Here is a 27,307-nt window from a genome sequence, read left to right on the forward strand (position 1 = left end):
TCCAACTTCAACTCCCTTTTCAAAATCAACTTAGAAGTCACTTTTTCTGTGAAAGTTTCTCAGCCTCCACTATGCTAATATGCAGTTGATAGCTTTATCTTAGTTTGCCGTGGTACCTGGGCATATCTCTATCATGACACTTTTCAAATAATATTGTAGGTGTGTATGCAGCTGGCCCACTTTGAAGAGTGGGCTACCAGAAAAAAGAAGTTGTATTTTATTCTTGTTGGTAATCTCAGAGTCCAGCAGTATCTAACACTTAGTAAGTGCTCAGTCAAACTTTGATGAGGCAAAGAGCATAAAGTCAGCTGAGCAAGAAGACAGAGACTTTTGATGGAAACGGAAAACTTCAGGGCCATATTTCACTCATGAAAACCATCCCCAGGGCAATAACTAATTAATAGCAGGCATTTGGTAGAGGCGTGTTGCTGAGAGTGAACCCCTTTAAAAATCGAAATGATAGAAAGTTTTTAGTTACATTATGCACTGACAAATTACTTGAGCAAAAGCTGAGAACTAACTGTCTGCTTATAGCAAAAGGAACTTGAAATAAGGAAGTGACATCCCAGGGTGCAATCACATGTTACTTAAGAAATTCAGCAGAATTTTAGCAGTAGAAAAATTTAGCAATTGAAACCAACCCTGAATAGAATTCTTTTCTTAGTTCCAATTGGCTATGTATAACCATTTACTCACAAGGCAAAATTGGAAATTAATATTAGAAATACCTATCATTCCATTTATAGTAAATAATTATGCTGGATTTTACTGTATATTGAGTTGCAGATACAGTTGTTCCCAATCCATAATTATTATTATTTTTTTGTTTTTTGAGACGGGGTCTCGCTCTGTCACCAGGCTGAGAGTGCAGTGGTGTGATCTCGGCTCACTGCAACCTCTGCCTCCTGGGTTCAAGCGATTCTTGTGCCTCAGCCTCCTGAGTAGCTGGGATTACAGGCACGCACCACCACACTCAGCTAATTTTTGTATTTTTAGTAGAGATAGGGTTTCACCATGTTGGCCAGGATGGTCTCGATTTCCTGACCTTGTGATCTGCCCACCTCGGCCTCCCAATGTGCTGAGATTACAGGTGTGACATAATTATTCTTAATTAACCATTTTGTTTTTTGTGGTCTTATAAAATCTTTAGTTAAAAGAAAACCTGACTGTCACAATCAAGGTTCCAGGCCCCGGAATGAGGGACGCCAGATGAGAAACGAGACTTAGTGATGATTTCTATAACAACATTTATCCCAACCACACATTACATTTGTAATCTCTTAGACCTTGTAAAGGGGATTTTATTAAAACTACAAAAAGTAAACATATATGGATCTAAATAATTAAGACAGAGAAGATAAGGTTAGCATCTGAGGCTGCAGGTAGGATGGATTTCAGCTGAGCTGGGGAAAGTTTTTAGGAGCTGGAACTAGAGCAGAAGCAACCTTTCTGTGAGAAGGGTTATAGGCAGACGTGGGAAAGAAGGTGTTTAAGAAGTGTTGCAACTTTCATTTTCACATTCTCAATGTTCTCACTCTGGTTTTTGTGTGACCCCAGACTGATATGTCTTCCAAAGCAGTACCCAATGGCTGGAATTTGTGTACATTATCATTTATTGTTTCAAACGTTTTCAGAGTTATTGTGATCTTTTCTGCCACACCAAATTTATGCAGAGTCCTTGGCAAAGAATATAGTGGACTTGCCCACATTCCACTCCATTCCCTGTCCTCTGACCTTCAGCACAGACCACAGAACAATGGTTGAGAACGCAGACTATGGGAGCCAGACTGTCTGGTTTCCGGTGTCCGTGACCATGAGCAGACTGTGTGCTTTGCATTCTTCCATCTGTCTAATGGGGACAATAATAGTTCCTCCCAGGCTTGTTATAAAAATGAATAGTTACTGTCAACTCTAAGCAAAGCTCTTAGATCAGTTCCTGGAGCATCACAAGGCCCTGTATGTGCTTGCAAAATAAATAAATAGCTCCACTTTGGGCAGGTAAAGTGAAGTGTTGAGTAAATTGTTTCTTCATAGTGAATAAAGAAACAGTTATGGAATGCCCAGCAGAAGCCTTAAACACATCCACTCTTCCCCCTGGGTGAAGCCAACAATGATACTAGGGGGATAGTTATCATTACTGCCTGCAACCCAGAACTGAGGAAAGAGGACCAGGAAGAATATCAGGGCTCCTATAACCTTACCCTTTATTTTTGCAAATAAAGGAACTGAAAGAGTTTAAAGAATTTGCTGAAAGCCACACCACATATTTAGTATGAGTCACAAACCCATTTCTTGTGACTATCAGCTTAGCTCTCTCCATTATATTCATGTCATTAGAGTGGTTATGACAGGAAAGCAGAAGAAAGGCCAGGAGTCCAGGGGTTCCTTGAAGAAACACCATGGAGATGTAACAGGCAAAGAAAGGAGAAGTTGGGGCCCCAAAATATAACTTTCTCTACTAGTTCTGCCAGAACATCTCAGACTGGCTTAAGCAAATAACTTTTCACAATTTTTTCATCAGCTAAGAGAACAGTTTATGAATGCGTTAAATAAATTTGACTATTTTTTAGCTTAATTGATAAGAAAATGCATTTCCATTTACAGAAACTAAAAGTAACCTACTTGAAAACTCAGTCCTCAAGCTTTAGAGTTTGCATGCACTCTGTAGGAATGCATAACTGTAGGAATGGGGTTATGATTTGCCTTTGGGAATTCTTGAAGTGAGTCTGTTTACTCTTGTATTTCAGCACCTAGCCCAGTGCACAGCATTCGGTGAATATTTCTGATTTCCTATTTTAGTGTATATCAGCGGCCCTCAAACTTCACTGAACATGAGAATCACTTGGCAGAGCTTGTTAAAAAAAGGTGGGTTCCCTGAATACAACCCCCAGAGGAGAATGACCCAGCAGGCCTGTGGGGCATTTTTAACAAGGTGCTCTTGATTCTGAGGGAGGCAATCTTACATAATGCTCAAATTGGAAATATAAATAATAAGCTCATATCAATTTGTCACCTTTATCATTTGAACCAAAATTTCCCCCACCTACACATGCCTCACAAAGCTACGTTACAGGTGCTCTCTAACTCACACGCCTCAGGGATCCCATCAGCACCATGTTTTTTTCTAGCCAGAATTCTAATGAAATGTAAGAGTAGTATTCTCCTCATGCAAAACTTAATTCTGTCAACTCTTTCTCAATATTTGGTTATTTTTGTTAGTGAGACTTAATTGCAGAGAGCTGTTTAGAGAAATGTTGAAGGGCTAAATTTGACATTTTCAGCACAATGGAAGATTTTTGACCTCCTGGACTAGAGACTTAGTCAATATATCTTCAAGTCTATCCTTTTGCTTGTTTTCAAATACTATAAATTAGGACAATGATCTCAGAGTAGGGCTCACATCATGAGAGGCAAGGTGACTGCGGAGCAATTATATGACTGATACTAGCCTTTGAGGACAGGTTTCCACCAGAAGGTTGTCTGGAGTCAGTATGAGACATTCTGAAAACAAGTGATATTTCACATGCCCACAGATACACATTTAGGCCCAAATTCTCCATATTCAAAGGTCTACGGGGTTCCAGTGCTCACCTCTGGGGGCTTTTTTGTTAGTAGATTTGGCTCTCGTAACAAGTGACAAGATTATGGATGACACTCAAGTCTCTGGCTTATGTGGGAAATGTCATTATTTACAATTTTCCTCCTTTGGAAATATTAATTAAAGAAAATATGTTTGGTGGTTTAATTATCATCAAAAAGTAATTGAGGGAGACTGGGTAAATAGAACTATAGTAGGAGTTAGAAAGTGTAAATTAATCTATAGAAAAGTGATAGCTCTAGAAGGCTATGCTATAAACAAAGTAACAGACACACTGGCCACCGACAAGTTAAATAAGAAAGAACCTAACATGAATGTAAGTACAGAGTCAAGTATCTGTTGAGTGGATGGACGCAAAGGAATTTGTGGATTTACTACTTTCCTTACACCCTCTACACTTTCCAAAGCATGACCTGGCACACTTGAATAGATTCACTGTGTGCTTAAAGAGACCACTCTTATTGCTATTTCAAGGGAAATATTTTAAGACTTGAGATATTATAGAAACCTGAACAAATAGAAAATGGAAAAAAATAATCAGAGAACAAAGTGATACAGTCTGCCCAGGCTTGAGTGAAAATCAAAGTAGCATGGTGTATTAGTCCGTTCTCATGTTGCTAGTAAAGTCATACCTGAGACTGGGTAATTTATAAATGAAAGGGGTTTAATGGACTCACAGTTCCACATGGCTGGGGAGGCCTCACAATTATGGCAGAAGGTGAAGGAAGAACAAAGGCTTATCTTACATGGCAGCAGGCAAGAGAGGGTGTGCAGGGGAACTGCCCTTTATAAATTTGATCTCCTGAGACTTATTCACTACCACAAGAGCAGCATGGGAAAAACCCACCCCATGATTCAATTACCTCCCACCAGGTCCCTCCCACAACACATGGGGATTATGGGAGCTACAATTCAAGATGAGATTTGGGTGGGGACACAGCCAAGCCATATCGTATGGTATTCATTGATATGTAAATAGAACCAATAATCAACTAACAATGATAAGCCTTGTACTGAGAAAATGACAAAGAAGAAGTATATAGGGCCCCTGTTTTTAAGAAACTTACAAACGATTGGTGGTGAAGACAACATAAATGCATATAGATTACAAAAGTGTCAGAAACAGGTATGTGCATATAACATAGGACAGTGGCAATAAAGTTCTAAAAATTAAACAAAGTTTGGACAGAGATAAACGGCCTGGTTTCATGGAAAGGGGTGTGGGCGATGTTTTAAGTGAGGGCAGTGGCAAATCTTAAAGTAGGAAAATAATAAGGCAAGCAGGACGGCATAGTTTATGCCTGGCTGCAGACGGGAGGTGAGAGTGGTGTGCAACACAAAATAAGAACAGCAAGGTACAGGATGAACAAAGAAAGAGAGTCAGAACATTTTATTTTGATGCAAATTAAAACTAAGAATTCTTTTCAAGTTATTTAAAGACAGTGACATAATCAAAAGGATGATTGCAGAAGATCATTCCTTCTACTTATAATTGGAGGAGGAAAAGGAAAAAAAAGAGTTGAGGTCTGCTGACGTTTTTAATCCATTAATTTTAAGGCATCCACAAAGGACAGTTAGATCAAAAACTTGAAAGAAGTTCACAACATTTCATCAGATGCCCAGGAGGTCTTGGCAGTAAAAGTGAGGACACCTCTGCACCAGACCATGTCGCCTGACTGAAAAAACAAACAAACAAACCAACAAAACCGCCAAAAAAACTCTTCTTCCATGGAAACAAATAATGTGTTCCACTTCTGCCAAGGTCATTCTGCATATACAGATGGCTTAGGTGGCTCAGTGTAGTTAACTCCTCTCCTTTGGCAGGGGAACAGAGATTTCCATCATATCCTTCTCTGCTCACTGATATCTGGCCCCCAGCCTTGCTTGATCTTGATACTTTGGAAAAACTGTGTTGTCTGTTGTGGTGGTTATTTTGGTTTCTCTAATCTTAATGTCTTCTATAACAATTATTAGTGGCAACATATAGATGAAGCCAATTCAACATTACCTCGAAGAGATGAAATGCTTCATCTTTGTCTTAATTGCCAAAGTTAGGTGGCTGGGAGAAGTCTGTTAACACAGCTCCCCTTGGCTGGGATTCACTCCAGTGTTTGTAATTTCTCTGAAGACCCATTGAGCAACCTGGCCTGAGTTTGAATTTGTGCAAAAAAGCCTCTAACCAGGTGAGTTGCACATTGTTTCCAGCTCATTAGAGATGTTTTGGACAACTTCTCTAATGAGGTTTGACATTTGACTACCATGGCATATGTGTCTTTCTCCACCAAGTCACCCTCCCCCCACTCTGTGCTTCCTTTGCTCTTGCTCAATTTTGTGAGTGAATCATCTGATCTGTGCCTTATATGACCATGCTCTAGTTTGATTAATCTCTCTCATCAACGCTCCTTCCTGAATCCTCTGATTAAATCTGGTCTTCTCTCTCCCCACTCCATAATACATGGGACCTTTTAGCAGCTATTAATTATTTAAAAGAACGTTACTTTCTATCATGCTCAAGTTGGTTGCTGCAGTTTTCTGTCCACCACGTGGCTTCTGTTAAAAATTATTGAACCCAATTTAGAAAGACTTTCAAACACCAAGTTCCAAAAATCTATAGAAGATATTCTTTTCCTGTTACATCGACAAACTTGATAGGTTGGGGGAGGAAATAGATACAATATGTCTCACCAAAATATACCTCTTTATTTTATCTTAAATGGCATATGGTACTCACCAACAGATTGAGAAAGTGTTATTTAAATCAAATTATCAGCAGGTGACTGTAAAACTTCTAGGGGTCATTCCCAAGGAGGATTTACTAATGGGTATTTCCGATCCAAGCAGTCAAAATTCTGGCAAAATTCTACATATGTAAGTCCTTTATATAATGTTATTTTTTAATTAACCCAGTTCATGAATTACTGAAAAGTGACACAATAAATTAACTAGTTGTTTGGCTCAAAACACACACACACACACACACACACACACACACACACACAAAACAAAATGGCTGGACTGATTTTTCACCAATTTGACTGAATTAACTGAAAGTTTGGTCGTGGTATAGATAGAGTCTTTAGTAAATCTGCTCACTAATTAATTTTCTGATGGTGATGAATTAGCTGATAACAGCTAAAATAAGACATGACCTTTATAAGCTGAAATCGCCTGTGGGTCTAAAGACGATGAAGTAATAATCTAGTGCCAGGTGCAGCTCGCATCAATTAGGTAGAAAAAAATAAACGATCCAGAGAGAGTTAGACTGACTTGTCTAAGCCAGGTAGGCTTCTGAAGTCAGAGCTGACCCCACTTCAAACGTGGCATAATAATATGGCAGTGTAACTAAGAGAAGCACGGTGCTTAGCTGTATTAATAGAAAAACAGCATGTCAGGAAATGATGAAATTCTCATTAACAGTTTCCAAGCAGGGCTGATATTCAGCTAGTAAGTACCAGGGTGGCATTCAGGTAAGAGTGTTTATGCTGATCGGTCAATGTCCATCAGTGTTAAATATTTAAGATTCTGTGTATATGAGGAAAGTTAGTGTTATAGGATACTATTTTGATACCAATTAAAGGGAAAGTATGATCACTGTAAAATTTACTGAAGATATGGACTCTACTCTTGCCTTTTCCCTTAATAAGAGCCCAATGCAAGTTATCTCTGTAACCCTTTGTTTCAGTACAGAAAGTTGGACGAAATAATATTGATTACCACTTCTAGCTCTAAAATTATGACTCAAGGAAACCTTGTCTCTGAATTTTTCAAACTGAATAGTTTCATATTTAATTTAAAATACAAAATAAGGTCTACGCCATTTATACAAGAATTGTGTCTTTAAAAAACCCCGAATCTTAGACATTTAGTAATATTTAAAATTTTGCATTACTGCTATGTGAATGTGAATTGTATGCCTCTCCATAACAGTAAAAATATAAATGAATAACATAAAAATAAAACTTTATCATCACTCAAAAAACCAAGACATCGGTTGGGGACACTAATGTGAATGTGTAATTTTACTTTTCTTCCTTCTCTTTTTATTTTTTTAATTTTTAAAATTTATTTTATTTTAATTTTTTCAGACAAGGTCTCACTCTGTCACCCAAGCTGGGGTGCAGTGGCACAATCACAGCTCACTGCATCCTTGAACTCCCAGGCTCAAGTGATCCTCCCACATCAGCCTCCCAAGTACCTGGGATTACAGGCATGCACCACCATGTCTGGCTAATTTTTTGTGGGTTTTTTTGTAGAGTTTTGCCATGTTGGCCAGGCAGGTCTCAAACTCCTGGGCTTGAGTGATCTGCCCACCTCAGCCTCAAAGTACTGGCATTTCAAGTGTGAGCTGTGGCACCCAGCATCTTTTTTTTTTTTTTTGAGACGGAGTCTCGCTCTGTCGCCCAGGCTAGAGTGCAGTGGCACCATCTCGGCTCACTGCAAGCTCCGCCTCCCAGGTTCACACCTTTCTCCTGCCTCAGCCTCCCAAGTAGCTGGGACTACAGGTGCCCGCCACCACGCCCTGTTAATTTTTTTGTATTTTTAGTAGAGACGGGGTTTCACCGTGTTAGCCAGGACCAGCATCTTTTTAAAAAAATCCATACAATCCATACTTATTTTTGATCCATTCAAGAGGTTGTATATTTGGCAGGGGGTGAGGAGAAGTGACTACATTAGTTTGAATGAAGAGAGAAAGAGAAGCCACCCAAAGTCAAATTCACAGAAAAAAAAATTTTATTTGCTTTTGATTGTTCAAATGATCATTCTATATAATTCATTAACCACATCTCATGCCATTAGAAAGGAGAACATGCAGTATTGATGCCAAATTAGAACAGACATGGCCCATGATTTTCCTGAAAACACCAAGGTACACATTATTATTAGTGTGGATCTCACTGAATGTACGTAGAGCTGAAATTTTTATTAGAAAAAAAAGGAAAGCCTCCACACGCTGCTCCTCTCTGGTGCAGCTCATCTGCAAAGCAGAAGCGAAAAGTCTCCTGAGCCTTTCATAATCCCAGCTAAATGCTTTCTCAGGCATTTTCCACATATTGCTCAGAGGTGTGTTGATTAAACTAGGCTTATTAGACTAATTGCTTTGTTTATAAGCACATGTGTTAGTATACGAAATGGAGAGTGAAGTCAATATGAAGAAAAATACTTTATATAGTAAACATTTGGCCAGCAAACTGATTCTCCTGACTTTCTTCATCCATTATAACACACACACACACACACACACACACACACACACACACACACAGGCAATGTGATGAAGAATACCAAATAGAAAGAAACAAAATCAATTCTGGTAAGTAAAAATGCACATTTCTTTTGAGATTCTTTTCTTTTTGAGATTAGAAGAGGTGAATGCGGGGAGGGATAAGACATTTTCTACTTAAGAACGAAGAAGTACTAAACATGGGGGATTTATTTAACATGAAAAGTCACATTATTGAGATTAGACATCTCTTTCTCAAGGTGCTCCTGGGAGATAATGGCTCTCATACCTATAATTCAGTGAAGGCATTGGTTTTGTCTGGTAACATAAAAATGAATCTGAGGACAGACATTAACACCTTCATCTCTATCTAGCCATGATGATTTTAAGAATAACTCTAGAATATATTTGTTCTTTTACATTATTGTCATTTCTAAATTTTTTAAGTAGTAGAGTCTGTACGAGTCAATTTTCTTTAAAACATGGTAAACTTAAGACAGTTAAAAAATAGAAACTATCAAATATATTCTGTATTCTGTAAATAAATAATTTAAAGTACCATTATCTCATGCCTGTAATCCCAGCACTTTGGCAGGCTGAGGTGGGTGGATCACTTGAGGTCAGGAGTTCAAGATCAGCCTGGCCAACATGGTGAAACCCTGTCTCTACTAAAAATACAAAAATTAGTCAGGCGTGGTGGAGGGTACCTGTAATCCCAGCTACTTGGGAGGCTGAGGTTGGAGAATTGCTTGAACCCTGAAGGCAGAGGTTGCCGTGAGCTGAGATTGCGCCACTGTATAATCAAGGCAGGAAAAAAAAAGTTTAGCATAAAACAGGCAGAAGAGTTAGAAAATGATTCTTCATTTGTAAAATAGGTATATCTACATTGTTTTAAAATAAACTTTAAAAAAAGCAATGTTTAATATTCATTTTCACTCTCTATATTTGCTTATCTCAGAAAAAATGAATAGAAATAGATAAATGTTGATTTTTAATAAATAGATATTGAGCATACTCATAGCATCTTTGAATAAACCATGACCTCATCAGCAGCATCTTTGAATAAACCATGACCTCATCAGCAAACATTCCCAGCCTCGGCCCCTACCCTGCCTTTTACTTTCAACATTTGGCCCACTACCATCTGTTTTTCACCTTCATTATATGATGATTATAACCGAATTTTAACCTGCTTAATCTGATCTGTTTATGGGCAGGGAGTGAAGTTGTAAGCCCTTCTTGTCCTTGACCCCACTCCTTGAGCCTGAGCTTCATGCAGTATGGCACCTGTTCCAAGTGCTGTAGCACACTTTACACTGTCTCATCTTGAGGCATTGAGTGTGTTTGTTCAAAGTCTACCTCTTCGTCAGTGCTTCATTCTAATTCCACTTACTCCAAAAAGCTTTCCCAGATTTCTCCAGCTCAGAATAGCTGCCTCTCTAGCTCAGAATGGCTGCTTCTCCAGGACTGTAAGTCCTTTGCATGTAATAATTTTACCTGGCCTTTTGATATCTATCAGGTGGTATTATATACTATTACAGGCGTCTTACATCTCAACTTTGCAATTAGACTGAAAGTTTTCACAGATACCATTTCTGAACACCTATTTATATGCTAAGGGATATTTTAAATTTTTACATGAAATTGGCACAGTTGTTATTATCCTCATTCTACAAATGAGTAAATGAGGCACAAAGGTTAAGTTACTTGCCTAGGACTATATAAATACTGAGTACTAGACCTGAATTGGAATTGTATATATTTAGAAAGCAGGGATCATTGTTGGAATTTGTGCCTATCCCCTTGGCCATTTTAATAGTGCTTTATGTACATTAGATACTGAAACACTATTTTCTGATTGATTGGTTTTAAGCACTGACTTAAAACTGTCCAGGTTATTATAGGTAATGTTCTATGGTATCAACCAAAACTAATATTTAGTGCTGTCTAACTGGGCATGCAGTAGATTGGCACTAGGCCAATGCAATCAGTGATGGTAAGAAATATAATTCCTGAGGAGGAAAACAAATGCTTACATGGATGGCTGATCAGGTACATATGCTTCAGAAATAAACAACGTTTTTGACCAAGACTGTCTCTCCTTGAAATGCTACAAAACTGATGAGAAGAGACATTAAGATTAAGGATCATCCGAGAAGATGATAGCATTCTCTTCAGATTTCAAGACCAAGGTTCAAGCACCCCTGGAAAAAAAAATAGTTAATTAAAATGGCTGTGAATGGAGGTAATAATGAAAATAAGTAACAACTAGAAAAGGATGAGCATGCACCAACTGGGACAGACAAAACAAGCATTCAGAACTGACACCAACAATGAAGAACTAGTCCAGCTGTCGCAGTGTATGTTAGCTGGGCATCAGTTCTGGTTATAAAGTATGGGTTGGCTGAAATACTTATTGAACAAATGCTTCTTTAATCCCTCCACATGGATCAACTCTAGTCTGGTGTGACTGTCCTATCCCTGGAATTATCAGACCTTGCAACCATATTATTTAGACCATCCTGATCTGTTCAGCTGTATTGATTACCTACTCTGAGATAGGCACTGTACTACTAACTCCATAGACAAGACAAATTAAACACCAGTCTTGGTATATATGTACAATTTTGCAGACTCTTCACCAAAACTTATGCTTGGTGCAATTCTAGGAGCGGTTTTACCACTAAAGGATGAAAACACATGCTTTCCTAACAAGTCTATATTTTAGTTGGCTTCTCTCCAGTTGCAGACCCTGAGGCAAGGATTATATGCACGCTTAGCTGTGCTTAATCAGTAGGTGTTACGGACTGAATGTTTGTGTGCCCCCTAAATTTCTATATTGAAATCTAATCCTGAATGTGATGAAATTTGGAGGTACAGCCTTTGGGAGGTGTATCATTCAGGGTTCTCTAGAGGGACAGAACTAATGGAATATATATAAATATATACTTATATATTTATATAGTTTATATATTTATATATAAACTTTTATATATATTATATATTATATATAATGCATATAATATACATTATCTATAAAATTATATATAATATATATAAAAGTTTATATGTAAAGTGTATAATATATAAATACTTTATATAATAGATAAATATAATATATAAATACTTTATATAATAGATAAATATAATATATATACTTTATATATATAAAGTATATAATATATAAAGGAGTTTATATATTATATACATATAAATTCCTTTTCATATATATATATATATAAAGGGGTGTTTGTTAAGTATTAACTCACACGATCACAAGGTCCCACAATAGGCCATTTGCAGGCTAAGGAGCAAGGAGTGCCAGTCCGAGTTCCAAAACTGAAGAAGTTGGAGTCTGGTGTTTGAAGACAAGAAGCATCCAGCACAGGAGAAAGATGTAGGCTGGGAGGCTAGGCCAGTTTCTCTTTTCACATTTTTCTGCCTACTTATGTTGTAGCCCCTCTGGAGGCTCATTAGATTGTGCCCACCCAGATTAAGGGTGGGTCGGCCTTTCCCAGCCCACTGACTCAAATGTTAATCTCCTTTGGCAACACCCTCACAGACACATCCAGGATCAATATTTTGTATCCTTCAATCCAAGCAAGTTGACACTCAGTATTAACCATCACAGGAGGTAATTAGGTCATGAGGATGGAGCCCCCATGATGGGATTAGTGCCCTTATTAAAAAGAGGCTGAGAACTCTTTGACCCTATTTCCTCCATGTCAGGATGCAAGGAAAAGACAATCATCTGCGACAAGGAAGAAGATCCTTAGGAAAACTCAACTAGGCGGCATCCTGATCTCAGACTTCCAGCCTCCAGAACTGTGAGAAATGCCTGTTTAAGCCATCTCATCTATGATAATTTGTTATAATTGCCTGAACTTACTATACATTGTACTAGTAACTTGATAGATAAAAAAAAAATTAGACAAGTCTTTGGCAACCAGCCTGGAAGTCAACACCAGTAACCTACCAGTATTACCAGTAAATTCCTCTTTTTTTATGCTTTAGGCTTCTACTTCAAATTCCCAAGGGTAGCTGTGTAACAAAAAATGCTAGTGGTGTTATTTCTACTGAAATAAAAAGAGGATCCAAGAGGAAGGGTGACATTCTGATGATGTCTACTGCAGTCTTTTATCTTTATGAAAATTAAGAACTATAAGTAATTAGCACAATAAATGTAGCTATTGTCAAACAACAAAGATTAATATGCTAGTAACCGAAAGAGAAGGGATAACTCAAAGTAAAAAGCTTCTTTATTTCTACATTATGTAACATTAGCCCCAATATGACAAATTTTCTGCCTTTCAAAAATGTATAGGCTAATTTTATGGGACAAGTTACACACAAAATGAGCTTCCATAAGCACGCATGATAATTCATGATATAATTAGCAATTTTTACTTGCAGGCTACAGAATTTAATTTCATCTAATTTATCCAGAAAATTAAAAAGGGTTTATTGGTTGTTTACTTGTGCTGACTTTTGGATCCCCAAAAGACCACCAGAAAAACCCATAGATCAAGCAAATCTTAGTTTACCATATCTCCTGTACTAAATAAAGTCAACAACTTGACAGCATATTAGTATTATCACTGAAGGGCTATCTTCAAGGGAGGATAAATATGAGATTTTAGGGCCTGGATATAGTCATTTTAAAGGAAGTCATCAAGGCAGGGAATTATTTGATTACAATTTATAATAAATTGGTGGGGACAGTGAGGCAAGGGCCTTAAAATGAGCTTTGATAAGCAAGCTGTTAGTCTTGGTTTTAATTGTCTCACGATCTTATTTTCTGGAGACAAATATACTGGAGCAAGCAGCTAAGCAATATTTGTTCCACATCAGTACTGCCTAATGCAGGCACAGGGAATTATGTTGGCTTTAGTTCTCAATAAATAGCCTATAGACTCAAAGGAAGAAAGAAACAACTGATTTCCAGAAGGTTAGGAACTGGGGTATCTTAGGGAACACAATGGCATTGATCCCCCAAAAATCTCTAGGGCTCCGCCATCTGGAGCCTTGATTCTTACCACATTTCATCCCTGAGTATCTTAGTTTAAGGATCAAATTCTCAGGAGGATGCCAGTAATTGGTCTAGCGTAGGCTATGTGGCCTGCTCTGTGGTCAAGAGGGACAGGGTCTCAAGTTTTATTCTCCAAAAAAGTCACATGGAGAGGTAATTTCCCAAAAGAAGAGAAATTAGGAAGACAGTAATAAAAACTATCCCTTATAATGGTCAAATCCCTCTCAAACATCTCTCTCCTCATAGGTGTTGAATTTTGGCTGAAATTGTTTCTTTTAGTTGTTGCTGAACAATTTAAATGTATTTTTTAAGTCATTTCTTCTTTCCTCTCCTCTGATTGCTTCCCTACAACTAACTCCCGGGGTCAAAACTTGTCAATTGTACATGTGTAATGCGTTTCTCTCACCCACCCTCTTCCTTTCTAGTCTACCGATATGTGCCCTAATCTGTTCCTACAGGATATTTTTTTCTAAATTCCTGCAATGGCCTCCTACATGTTCTCTACATTTATCGAATCTCTTATGTACTTCAAATTATTAATGTTCTTGAAGCACAGTTGCAATTCTTTTATTCTCAGTTTTTCATGAGTCAGTCATTCCCCATTCCCTATCACATAAATGTCACATGCTTTGGTCTCACATCAAAGGCCAGTTACAACTGCCAGCAGCTCTCTATCTGGACTTACTTTCAGCTACTCACATTCATGTTAGCTTTGTTCTAATTAAACACATGGCAATGTTGCCAGGGTACTCCCTTTGATTTCTTAACTCCAAACTCTTTAAGAACAAAATGTGGGCCTGATTCACCTTTACAGTCCCCACTTCCTTCTATGGCCATTTGAGTAACTACTCTCATCCACTGAAACTGTTGCCTTCAATGCTACTGATCTGAAAAAGATCATGAGGCCAAGTTAGGGTCCAGTGGGCAGTAATGTTGTGATTGATTATTAATGTCTGTCATGGGCAGTGGGTAGAGGACAGTAGCAGTATCTGTGCCTGGAATTTTCCATCTTTCATTGTGTATTTAACAAATATTTGTTGAGTGAAATTCAACAAGAATTTAGAATAAAGAGATCCTAGGAAACGGCTCTTTGAGTCTCCTTTGGTTTGAGAAATGACACCACCTTTGTCCACAGAGCCCAGCAATTGTCAGTAAGAACTGAAGCCACCTGCATTAACATGACAAATATTTGTTCCTGGAAATTCTTGCTCAAGAATATAAGGTTATAAATCAATAAATAACTTCACTATTTGCTTTAGGAAAATTCCTGCAAACCAACTTGTCTGGGCAAATATTTTGCTCTCCTATCAGGACAGTAGATTGCTCACCTGGGCAAACAAATCACTTATCCAACTTCAGTTTACTTATCAGGATTCACGTTAAGACTCTCCCGTCTTGAGTCCACCAACATGAAAATATTATGACACAAATATTTCCTAGGCATAATCAGTTCTCCATCTTAAACCACACACCCTAAGACCTACTTAAGCCCAGATTCTATCCAAACTCTATATAAATATCCTCTCCTGACATTTGCCTTCTTGAAGCATACTAAGCCTCAATAAAGTAATGTTCTCTGTTACTCTAGTAAGCAAATCAACTTAGTTTTGTTTGCCAACATATTTTGTGGGGTTTTTTTTGATATTTTACACTTGGTAGATTTAAGGAATACCACAATGTGATCAAATTCATGAAACTGAGAAGCCTTCTGCAAACACTAAGTTGTGCCTTCCTAGCTCTTGAATAGTTTCAGTGACATTTTGAGAAAAGGTGAACTGTTGTCTGGTGCTTTGCAAAGCAACATGACATCTTTACACTTCTACAATGCAAGGAAAAGAAGATTAATTAGCCCTAGTTACTGTCTAGAGGTCAAACACACAAGACCCGTTGGTTCTAGAGTAGGAGCATGTAGAGGTTTCCAAACAATGATGTATATTAGAATTTCCAGGGGACTTGTTTAAAATGAGTATAAAGTCCCATCTTCCAGAGACTCTGATTCAGAAGTCTATGGCAGGGCTCAGGCATCTGCATACCACATAATGTTGCAAGGGGATCATGGCCCACATTCTTTGAATCTACACTGTATCTAAAGTCCAGTCACTTAAGACCATTTCTACTACTGGTCAGTTCCCTTAATGGCCATTTTATCTAATATTCAACTTGCTTTTGACAAGTTTTATGTTTATTTGACTGTCTTCTTTTTCATCTTGTCCTTTTTTCAACTTTAAGAATTTCAAAAAGAATGGAGGAAGATGGGAGGAGAGAGAGAGAAAAGAGAGTTTCATCTTGCCTAATTTTATTCATCTGATATGTTTACTGTATTTTATGAATAATGATAATATATTTCTAATTTTTACACTAATTTTTTTGTGTTTGTATTGAAAACTAGTTTTAACTAGGCTTTTGGGAGACACTTCCTTAAAAATAATATTTCCAGCAATGTTAATTTATTGATAATACATAAAACATAAATTATAATCATTATGCAATGAGCATAATGATCCCTAAAGAAAATGTAGTCAATTTGTCAAATATTAATTTGGTTTAGGAGATGCTTTCTGTTAATGAGCTTATTATATGGATGATGTCAAAAATAGCTTCTTCTTTCCTGTAAAAAACATTTGGATTTTCATAGTAAATGAAGACAAACAGATCCCCCCGCACATCTTCCTGACAAGATTTACACTGAGGGCTAGAAAGGGAGTACAAAGAGAGGATATGGTGAGAAGGAATTGTAGGTTATTGGACAGCAAATTTTCCTTCTTGACAGCTTGCCTAGGACTTGCACTGTGACCCTGTTTGTACTAAGCTCTTAAGCAGTTCTTCTGAACAACTGATAATGAAGGGTGAAATAACTCAAGGAATATTGCAAGTAATGTCTTTTATACATACGTATACATATATATGTGTGTGTGTGTGTGTGTGTGTCTAAAGTAACTGTTAACAACTTTTTTCTAGCAAAAGCCAATGCCTTATGTTGTTCATCTTGACAAATTCAAAAAAAAAGACAATATTTACATATCAAAGATAGTACCTTACTTGCAAAGAGGCCTGTTTCTCCAGATACCTTTTTTAACCCCTTTGGATGAGATTTTTATTGTCAAGTTTATTGGACACCAGCTTTTCTACAAGCACGTTGTATTTTATTCATTCAGCAGGAATTGTACCAATTAAACTTGCCTTACAACTTTTTGCATTATGGTTGGACTTGGTGATTGGCATTAAAAATATATACTTCACAGCTTTTATTATACATAAGCCAGATAAATTGTTAATGCTTTAGAACTCTCTAGGCAATATGAATGATGGAGATTTCTGTGCTATCCTTGATAAAGTTGAGGATACAGAAAGCAGTTTTAATCCTCTTTTTATACTCTGCCTGTCTGCCTGTGGAACAAGTTCAGGGAGCTGCTGTTTAGCAGGAACGGAGCCACAGGCTTAATTTTCAAAGCCAGATAAAAGTACATGGTCATATATTCTAAATCTACTTAAAATATAAAATAACTAAATAAACTGACCTAACTAAAGTAATTGTTGTCCTTAAACAATGAATAACAGTTTTTTTGTTTTTTGGTTTTTTTGTATGTTTTTTTTTTTAAGGCTGAATTCAGGCCAGATAAAATTTCCATTTGTTTGCATTGTTGTTGTCCAAAGTGCCAATGTTTTGTAAAATTTTAGTCTTTCATTAAAAATAAACCACTATTTTTTATGCAAGAAGGGACAATGATAAATATAGCCAGAGCCAATCTTTTAATTGTACCTTAAGTGTTCTGTCACCCATCCCTAATGTCTTCACTTCAGCTTTACACCTTGGATTCTATTCAACCAGATGCATTTTTTCTTCTAATGATAATCAAGATGTGTCTACATGAAGTGGAAAATGTGAGCAATTATTTAGATTGTTCAAAAAAAATAAAAGCACATTTCAACTGAAAACATGTCAGTAATTGGAGTAGAATGAAGTATTTTTGAGATGAGAATTCTTTGAATCTTACATTTGTAAATAGTTTCTCTTCATTTTAAATTTCTTATAGTTTGTGGCTTTGTGGATCTGGCTACAGACCTTTTTAAAGTCATCAGGAGGGCATTTTTGTTTACAAACATAGCAAGTTTATCTATGCCTTTAAACCTCTACTCTCAGAAAAGTGAAGGTTTCTGAGAATGCATGGCAAGTATGCTTTACATACCTTGTTGGCAATGTTCACAGAAATAAAGCTTTGGTCAAAGGAACCAGTTTCTCTTTGGCATACAGATAAATGACATTCAGAGGCATCCTTTACATAAGAAGACACATAAAATTTTCTGTACCTGACAATCCCCCAAATTACCACCCTTGTGTCTCATTCCTTCAGAACCCTGTGGGGGTGATCCATTTCTTAACTTCTGGTCCTCTTATTCCACACTTCCTGGTGTTCCGTTTTAGACCAGTGTTTGCAGTGTAATATCCACCTAGTACTTGTTAGAAATATGGAGTGTTGGGTCCCATCTCAAACCTACCAAATCAAAACCTGCATTTTAATAAGATCATCAGATATTGGTGAGGACATTAGCATTTGAGAATCTTGGGATTAGATCTCAGTAAGCTATAATGTGACTGACTGTCTGCTAATTAAACCACGCTCATACTGGATATTCAGCAAAGGGCCTCCTCATACTCATGTAGGTTTCTGTATTCTCGATGAGACTTGACCTCATCTTTCCCAACTCTTCATTTTCACTAAAGAGCCCAGCAATATCTTCAGTGTCTTCTCCCGACACCGGCAACTTCTTACCACAAATGCAAGGTTCTACTACAATGGTGAGAATTTTTAGACACCAGAAAGAACAGGGGCAGGAAAGGGTTTTTTGTTTGTTTGTCTGTTTGTTTGTTTTTGAGTTGGAGTCTCTCTCTGTCGCCCAGGCTGGAGTGCAGTGATGCGATCTCTGCTCACTGCAACCTCCGTCTCCCAGGTTCATGCCATTCTCCTGCCTCAGCCTCCCGAGTAGCTGGGACTACAGGCATCCACCACCAAGCCTGGCTAATTTTTTGTATTTTTAGTACAGACTTGGGGTTTCACTGTGTTAGCCAGGATGGTCTCGATCTCCTGACCTCGTGATCCACCTGCCTCGGCCTCCCAATGTGCTGGGATTGCAGCTGTGAGCCACCACGCCCAGCCAGGAAAGGGTTTTTAATTCGCTCTCTAAACCATGTGATGTAGGCAGCAATTCACCCAATCCACATGCGAGGAATGTGTTGTTTATATCTACTTTCCTTATAAAGGAAATAAATTGGTCATAACTCACGGGCAATTCTCTTATATTGTAGACCAGTCTTAACAGTACTTTTCAGAATCATTTCTCTGCACAGACTTTAATGAAGACTAGCCTGCGTTTCTCCATGTTGATTCTGAAATGCTCAATAGAATTCTTCTCTAGGTTCTTAGACCAAACATACTTTTGATGTACAGAAGACTACTAACTCTTTCTACTTTATGAACATGACAAGTAATTATTTATTAAAGTAGTGAAAATAATTCTGTCAAGAACAATTCATTCTCACTTTGCCCAAGCTGAATGAATATAGATAAGTCTATGGCAGTCCCCTTCATCCTTACACCTGAATACTTCCTGAAAATATTTTCTCTCTTCTTCGTTAGGGAAAAAAATATTCAACGGACACTTGTTAAAAATGGTAAAGCCGATTTTATTCAGAGGGAGACTGTTTTGATAGGTGTAGGGCTCACTGTAATGGGCCTTTGCAATGGGGGGAGAGATTGGGCTCAACTCTAAATATAACAAGAAAAAGTGGGAATTTATAGCCAAAGATTAAGATGGAGGCCAGTACATAGAAAATTACTGAAAGAAAACATAAGGGTAAAGAGGAAATTCTGGCTAAACCAACCACACAGGATCCTTCCTGAAGACAGGCTAGGATGTTCAGACACCACCTTGGGGAGGGTGAAGGATAAAGAATTTGATCAGAAATCAAGGGTGGTGAGATACATGTTAAGGATGAATAAACTGGCTTTTTAGGATTCTTGCTAAAATTAGACAATGCAGAGGCAACCACAGAGTCCAAAAGTTAAGGCCTAGTTAAAAAAGAGTTGAGAGAAGCTTGAGTAATGTTTGAACAAGGAGATCACCTCTGTTATTTCTCCCTCTCCATTGTCATAGTCTGAGTTGTAATATAGACTATTACGATAGTCTCCTAATTGGTCACTCAGACTCTGGTTATAGTCTTTCTTCACTCATCACACTGTCGAAAATATACATCTAACTATGTCATACTCTATTCAGAATTATTCAATGTCTCTCACATTGTCCCCACAATGATACACAGGCTCCTCCTTAGGAAGCCATGCAAGGGTTTGCTTGGTGAGGTCATTGCCTTCTTGCTCAGTCTCATAGTCCCTTCCTATTCTTTCTCCAGAAATAAGTTACTTTATAAGCTCTACTATGCCTTGATTATTTTGTCTAGGATATTCTCAAACTTTCCTGCCTTTAAATACTACTCATTCATTAAGTTTCCATTCAAACATTGCTTCTGTGAAGTTATTCTTAGTGTACTCCAGAAAAGTTAAATTATCTTCCTACATTTCTGTTGGACTTTACATATCCCTTTACTATAGCATATATTTTTGTAACTGTCAATGAACCAGACTTTCAATATTCTGAGGGCAACAAAAAATGTTTTCCCCTTAATTCCAATTTTCTGGCAAAAGGGAGAATATAAAAGTTCAATAAATATTACAGATTGACTGAATAAAATGCATTTAGGTAATAATTCATTTGGATGAAGATAATAGATTCTTAGAGATTGGGAAGTGGGAATTGAAATACCAAATTTCTATCTACAAATATGTATTCAACAAGTATATACAGTGGCACATAGATAGAGAGCTCTACATGATGCTGGATAGGACATATAAATTCATTCAGCACGTACTTATTTAGTGTTTACTTCACATCAGCACCATTCTGGGTATTTCAGAAACATTGCTGAAAGATATAATTTCTATCCTAAATGACTGCATGGAATTGAACTCAAGACTTTGTTTATCATAATCTGGCCAACTCTCTCCTAATTCAAATTATCTGAATTCAAATTAAGAATATAAGAGAGGACTCTTTCAATTCACTTATCTTTTAGTAGCATAGTATAATGCTTCTCAAACTTCAATGTGCATATGGATGCAGATTCTGATTTAGAGGCCCTCAAGTGATGCCCATGCTACTGGTCCATAAGCCACAATTTTATTAGCAAGGGTTTAAGGTTCAATAACAATGCCGACCCTTCCTAGGAATGAACCTCCCTTACATTACCAAAGCTCCAGAGTGTACTTATTAAGTTCCTCTGATCCATGGGTCAGGGTGGGGCAAACAGAGTAAAGCTAAATATGTGGGGTGCTATGCCAGGAAAATCTAGAGACAATACTTTCTAAGAAATTTGTGTGGTTTATCTGCCTCTAAATGGAGGCAAGGAAATAAAGAAGAAGAGGTCCTTGGATGATATTGGAAGTTGTTTCAAAAAGTTGCAGCAACTCTCAGGAAGTAAAAGCTGGCCACAACCTGGCCTAAGTGATGGAGAAACAAGGATCTCTAGTGAAAAACTTACTTTGAATAGATATATCCTTGCCCAGCTTCTGTAGGACAAAGCTGTATGTAGATTCCTTTGCATTTTTCACAATACTTAGGATAGTGTTCCACATAGAGGCTACATATATGTGGAATTAATGAATGACTGAATGAATTGTCTTTATTTTACAAGATAATTGGAAGCTTTCAGGATATAAGTGAATTGTCTGACCTATTAATTATGGAAGAATGTTTACACTTTTGTTGAAATGCTATTGTTAAGCATTGAGTTACACCGGCTTGTGTAGGATAAAAAGATTTAAGAAAAGTACACATCAAATAAGCTGCCTTTTCACTGCCTGGGAAAGCTGTCATATAAGCATTGTGGTTTTCATGTTCTGTGGTGGTTGTCTGCCACGGTCCAGCAGAAGTTTAACAGTAAATAATGTTAAGCATGTGAACTGGTGGGGGGGTGGCATTTGCATTTATATCTCATATGGTCTGTTGCCCAAGCAGAATTGAGTGGCTACATTTTTCTATTTTTTGATGTCTTATTTTGTTAATCATTCCAAACACATTTGTTCCATTCCATAAAAATGAGCAGCTTACCTTCTACCTTTGTGAAATTACTGTTAATCATTCTCTAATGTCTGCATTATCCCATTTAAACCGTTCTCCTGTGGTTTTACAATTCCTTCTGCTCACTAATCCAACAGGAGGAATGATGGGCAAACAAGCAAATATAGAGAAACAAATAGGTTTTCTTGTGAATCATCCTTATAAGCCTCATCAGCGACATTAGAGTTTCTCAAAATGTTATTTAAGAATCAAATAAATCTATAGATAAATCATTCAAGCCAGTGGGCTTGAAATTAATCCAGGTGATGATATAAGCTCAATATAAAATAAAGGATCCTTTTATATCCATGAATCATCCCCGCTTCCTGCACCTAGCCTTAATCTTGACTGATAGAACGACATTCTTAAAACTTGACTATAATGAAATAATAGTCAGCAACATGTGAGGCATATAATGGAAAGAGAAAATGCGTATAATTTCCTAAGACTTACATCCCCATTGCTAGCCAAACTTACATCAAATGATAAAGGCCTGGGTATCTCCATGTGTATTAGTCTGTTCACTGCTAATAAAGACATACCCAAGACTGGGTAATTTATAAAGGAAAGGGCTTTCCTCCACATGGCTGGGGAGGCCTCAAAGTCATGTCAGAAATCAGAGGAAAAGCAAGACACATCATACGTGGCAGCAGGCAAGAGAGAGCTTGTTCAGGGGAACTCCCATTTATAAACCATCAGATCTCATGAGAGTTATTCACTACCATGAGAATGGTATGGGGTAATCCGGTAATACACCCCTATGATTCAATTATCTCTACCTGGCCCCATCCTTGACACGTGGGGATTATTAAAATTCAAGGTGAGATTTGGGTGGGGATAGAGCCAAACCATATCACTATGTAATTGTTACATGAGCAAGCCCATCAATAAATATTGCCACATATCTGCATTGAAGATAAAAACATCCAATCAGCTGGCTATTTCTGAATATTTGATGTTACACAAGTAAAATATTCAGATATTCAACTGCAGTTTATCATTCTCATGTATGTTCCATACTTTGTATATAGTACTTGAATATGCATTTTGGACCAATATTTTATTTGGCTTTCTGGAATTATATAACTGTAACATTGTATATCCATGGTCATGCCACATTAATTTTTATGAGTAAATACTACAATTTATCTGATTGGTAAATTAGAGATAAGCATGATCAGGGTTATATTGGCCCCATTTAGATGCTAAACCAGTATTATCTGATAACAATTCACTGAACCAGTATTATTTGATAACAATACAAGCCAATATTATCTGATAACAATTCTGCTTCCTTTGCCAGCTTCTAAGATCTGGGGCTGGCGAAGGAAGCAGAATGGGAACACTGAGTGTACATCTCATTTGATAAATTTCTTTCTATCCATCCTCAGGATATCAAGCACAATAAAAAAGAATGCAAAGATAATGAAACAAGAAGCTGACTAGCTGCCCAAAGTAACAATATCAAGTTGTGAAATAAAACCTTTCTCTGCTCCATCAGTTAGGATAGAAGCAACTTTCCCTCTTCAATCATGCCACAATCCTAATTTCTCAATTTTGGTTCTACTTGTCTAGGGTCCTTGCAATGATGTCACTCTATCATTAAGTTCAATTGTGACTGAGTGGGAAGGGAGAATATTTCCCAGTCACCTTCTCCTTGCCTTGTGGGAAGTCACAGAAGGATGTCAAATATTATCACATGGATTATGTCATGCTTCTGTCAGTTAGGCAGCCCACTTGACTACCATCATAGGAAAAGTTGATCGAAATATACATTAAACCATGGTTAATTTTTGCCTTCACTGTATATGCAATACCGATACAAGATACACATGTAGGCTGAAGACTCCTTCATCTTCAATGGTGTCCTTAATTGTGATGTTCTTTTTTTAACCTACAGCACCATTGATACAAACCCTTATACTCCTGCTCTTATTTCTACTGAAATATTTTATAGACAACCCTTTTCTATGATTTATATCTCATTATAAAATCAAATTTCTAGGCTGTCAGAAAGAAATTGAGTGCAGCAAAGTAGGAACTAGTTCTGTGACATACTGAGATGGCATATCAGCTTGGAGGCATAAGTCCCAAAGCAGAAAGTGGGAATTATAGATACCACCTACATTCATTCATAAATAGGAGAAGAAATAATGATGGTACAGAATGGTGATTTTCAAGTCATAATGCAAGAGATTCTTAATAGTATTTTAAATTTTAAAAAATGGATTTATGATTGAAGATATCAAAATTTACCAGAGCTCATTTCCCTCTTACACTATAAATTAATATAACATTTATCTTATTGAAAAACACAGATATTAATTAGTTATAAAATGAAATCCAGTGGCTCAACTCTCTTCAGAAGGAGGGCCTACCAGTGTCCTTAAAGCTCTACTACTAATCATGATAACACTAGTTATTTTTGCTGTTTGAACTTTGACCTGTTCTTTTGACCAGTTCAAGGAGATATGTGAGCACAGCATGTAACACTGATTTGTACCTAATTATGAATCAAAGTTTCTTAAATCATTTACATAAATTTGTATAATGTGGAAAGAACTAAAAGTTAGACTTATGAGCTTCGCAAATCATTTCTTCTACCTTAACTCTTTATTAATGTGTCTCTTTTTTGAAAAAGAATCAAAGGATTCTTCTTTGACTCAACACTCTCCACTTCTCACACTCTAACCCTCAGCGTCTAACAAACTGCTTTCAAGTGTTCAGGAAATGTATGTAATGAGTGTATGTGTGAGTGCGTTAGTGTATGTGTGTGTTTCCTTCTCATTGATGAGAAAGGGTATAGAATGCTCATCACTAGAGAGCTTCATGAAGCTAATAAAACCCCTGTTTCCTATGATGTTATTATTCCCCTCAGGAGCTTGGGCCAGATGATCTCTTAGAGTCGTTTTTTGATCTATAACTCAGTGATCAGTGAGCCAGCTTTAGGTCATCCTGTACTCTTTAGTACACAACACTATTGCTCAAGAGTACTATATGGTGCCCCTGGGCCCTGAAAAACTTAATGTACAACTCTAAGAGTCTAAATTACTGCCAGGGAGTGATGTAGGTAGTGAAAATAAATTCCATCAATATCTTGCTAAGTAGTTAATCAGCAAGTCAAATAATAATAATAAAGTGTTAGATCTGTTTTCTCATTCTGTCCTTTATGGACAGAAAGAATACCTGTTAGGTGTGTTCCTCTTAAATAGCCTTTAATAAATTTTAAAGTAGTGATCAAGACTTCCCTTGGGTTTCTTATCTCTAAACTAAATAAACCCTATTCCTTTCATCTTTACAAGTAAGATCCGTTTTCATCCCTTTAATCATTTTCATTGTTCTCGCCAATGTTCTCTTCAATTTATTCACATCTTTATAAATGTGATGAACAATAATATTTATCTGAAGAAGTACTAGAATATAATTTAGGTGTTCCTTCTTGACTATTTTTTGTTTGTTTGTTTTTGCTTTTTTTTTTTTTTTGAAACGGAGTCTCGCTCTGTCACCCAGGCTGATCTGGTCTCACTGCAAGCTCCGCCTCCCAGGTTCACGCCATTCTACTGCCTCAGCCTCCCGAGTAGCTGGGACTACAGGTGCCCACCACCACGCCTGGCTAATTTTTTGTATTTTTTAGTAGAGACGGGGTTTCACTGTGTTAGCCAGGATAGTCTTGATCTCCTGACCTCGTGATCCGCCCGCCTCTGCCTCCCAAAGTGCTGGGATTACAGGAGTGAGCCACCGTGCCCGGCCCTTGACTGTATTTTTAAATGACACCTTAATCTTAATAAAGAGATTAATGCCAAAATCATAAATGGAAAATCTAGAGATTTTATAATGACTGATTGCAATTATGGGCAACCATTCTAGCCAGTTAAGAGAGTATTCAAACACTCTGGTTTGCACATCAAGTTTACAAACCAAGGTCTGTTTAAAGATAACAGTTTTGGTAACAGAGTATTTTGCTAACTATAGGAAGGTAGGGAAGTTCAAACAGCAATATTAGATAATCTACTAGAATAAAGGATTATAAAAACATACATACAAGTTTTCCAATTCAGAGCTCAACTGTCCATGCTTAACCATTCTAGGCTTCTCCCTTAGTAATTGGATCTGTCTCTGAAAGAATCCTGAATCTAACGAAAATACACAAAATCTAATGTATTCTTCTCTGTTAATATGGTACCACAGCTTGGTACTTCTTACTTTCATAGTTTTATTAAGTTTATCAATAATGTGGCCAATTGGAAATGACCACTAATGCAGTTAAAATAAGACAAAACAAATACAAGAGTCAAATGGAGGAGAGTCCCATGACTCACATTCTCATTCAGTTGCCGGTTGTTTTTTGTTCTCTCTTGTACTAGTATTCCCTGAAAGGCAGGAAATACTAGTCCTCTGAACATATCCAGCCTCCCTAAGGAAAGTGACAAAAGACCACTACAGAACTATGTGCTCTATAAACCAATGCCTAGGATCAGAATGTCAGAACAAATTCATCCAAACCTGTTTATCTTTTCATTTGTGAGACTCAGGTATACTCAAAGTTCCACACCACTTATCACAATCCCTCTCCTTCCAAAGGGTAGAGTTAATTTTAAAGTTGGATGCATCATTTAGCACAGTTATTTCCAAAGACAGTTTACCAGAATATGGCCACACTGAAGTCTGCTGTTGGCAAGAACAGAGGAAAAGAAAGCCAGTCAATGAAGACCAAAAACAGATGTTCCCATCCTTCTCCCCAGTTCATGTCTCTTTACTACTGTGATACATTCTAATCTCTTTGGCAACATAATTATGTTGTATTAATGCATAGTAATCTCAATCACTTCAAAAACTTCTCTAGCTCTTGAACTTATCACCTTCATTATCAATGCAAGAAAGAACTTGAGGGAAAAGCAGTCAATGAGAGAAAGAAAGTCACTGGCTTACTTCCATAATGCTGAGCATGATGCCATAAGTTTTATTTGCATAAGGACATTTGATTCTTCTTAGAAGAATGGCAAAGAAAACTTTGCAGGACAAATCATTGAATCTTCACCAAGAGGAGAGATTAGAAACAGTCTGAATACTATGAGGAAAATAACCCAGATGGTAGGTGAAAATCAAAGGAACTGACATATATCCCGGGGCAACAGATGTGGTCAGATCAGACAGATACTATTTATATGTCATTGAGGAAAGACACAGACATATTTATGTACTTAGGCCCAAAGGAATGTAAAGCTACACTTGACCTTAATGAAAAGAGCTGTAACTCTTTTGGTATTCCATAGTAAAATTAGTGGTC

The sequence above is a fragment of the Pan paniscus genome, chromosome 22 (genome assembly GCF_029289425.2).
Source record: "Pan paniscus chromosome 22, NHGRI_mPanPan1-v2.0_pri, whole genome shotgun sequence".
NCBI classification, from domain to species: domain Eukaryota; kingdom Metazoa; phylum Chordata; class Mammalia; order Primates; family Hominidae; genus Pan; species Pan paniscus.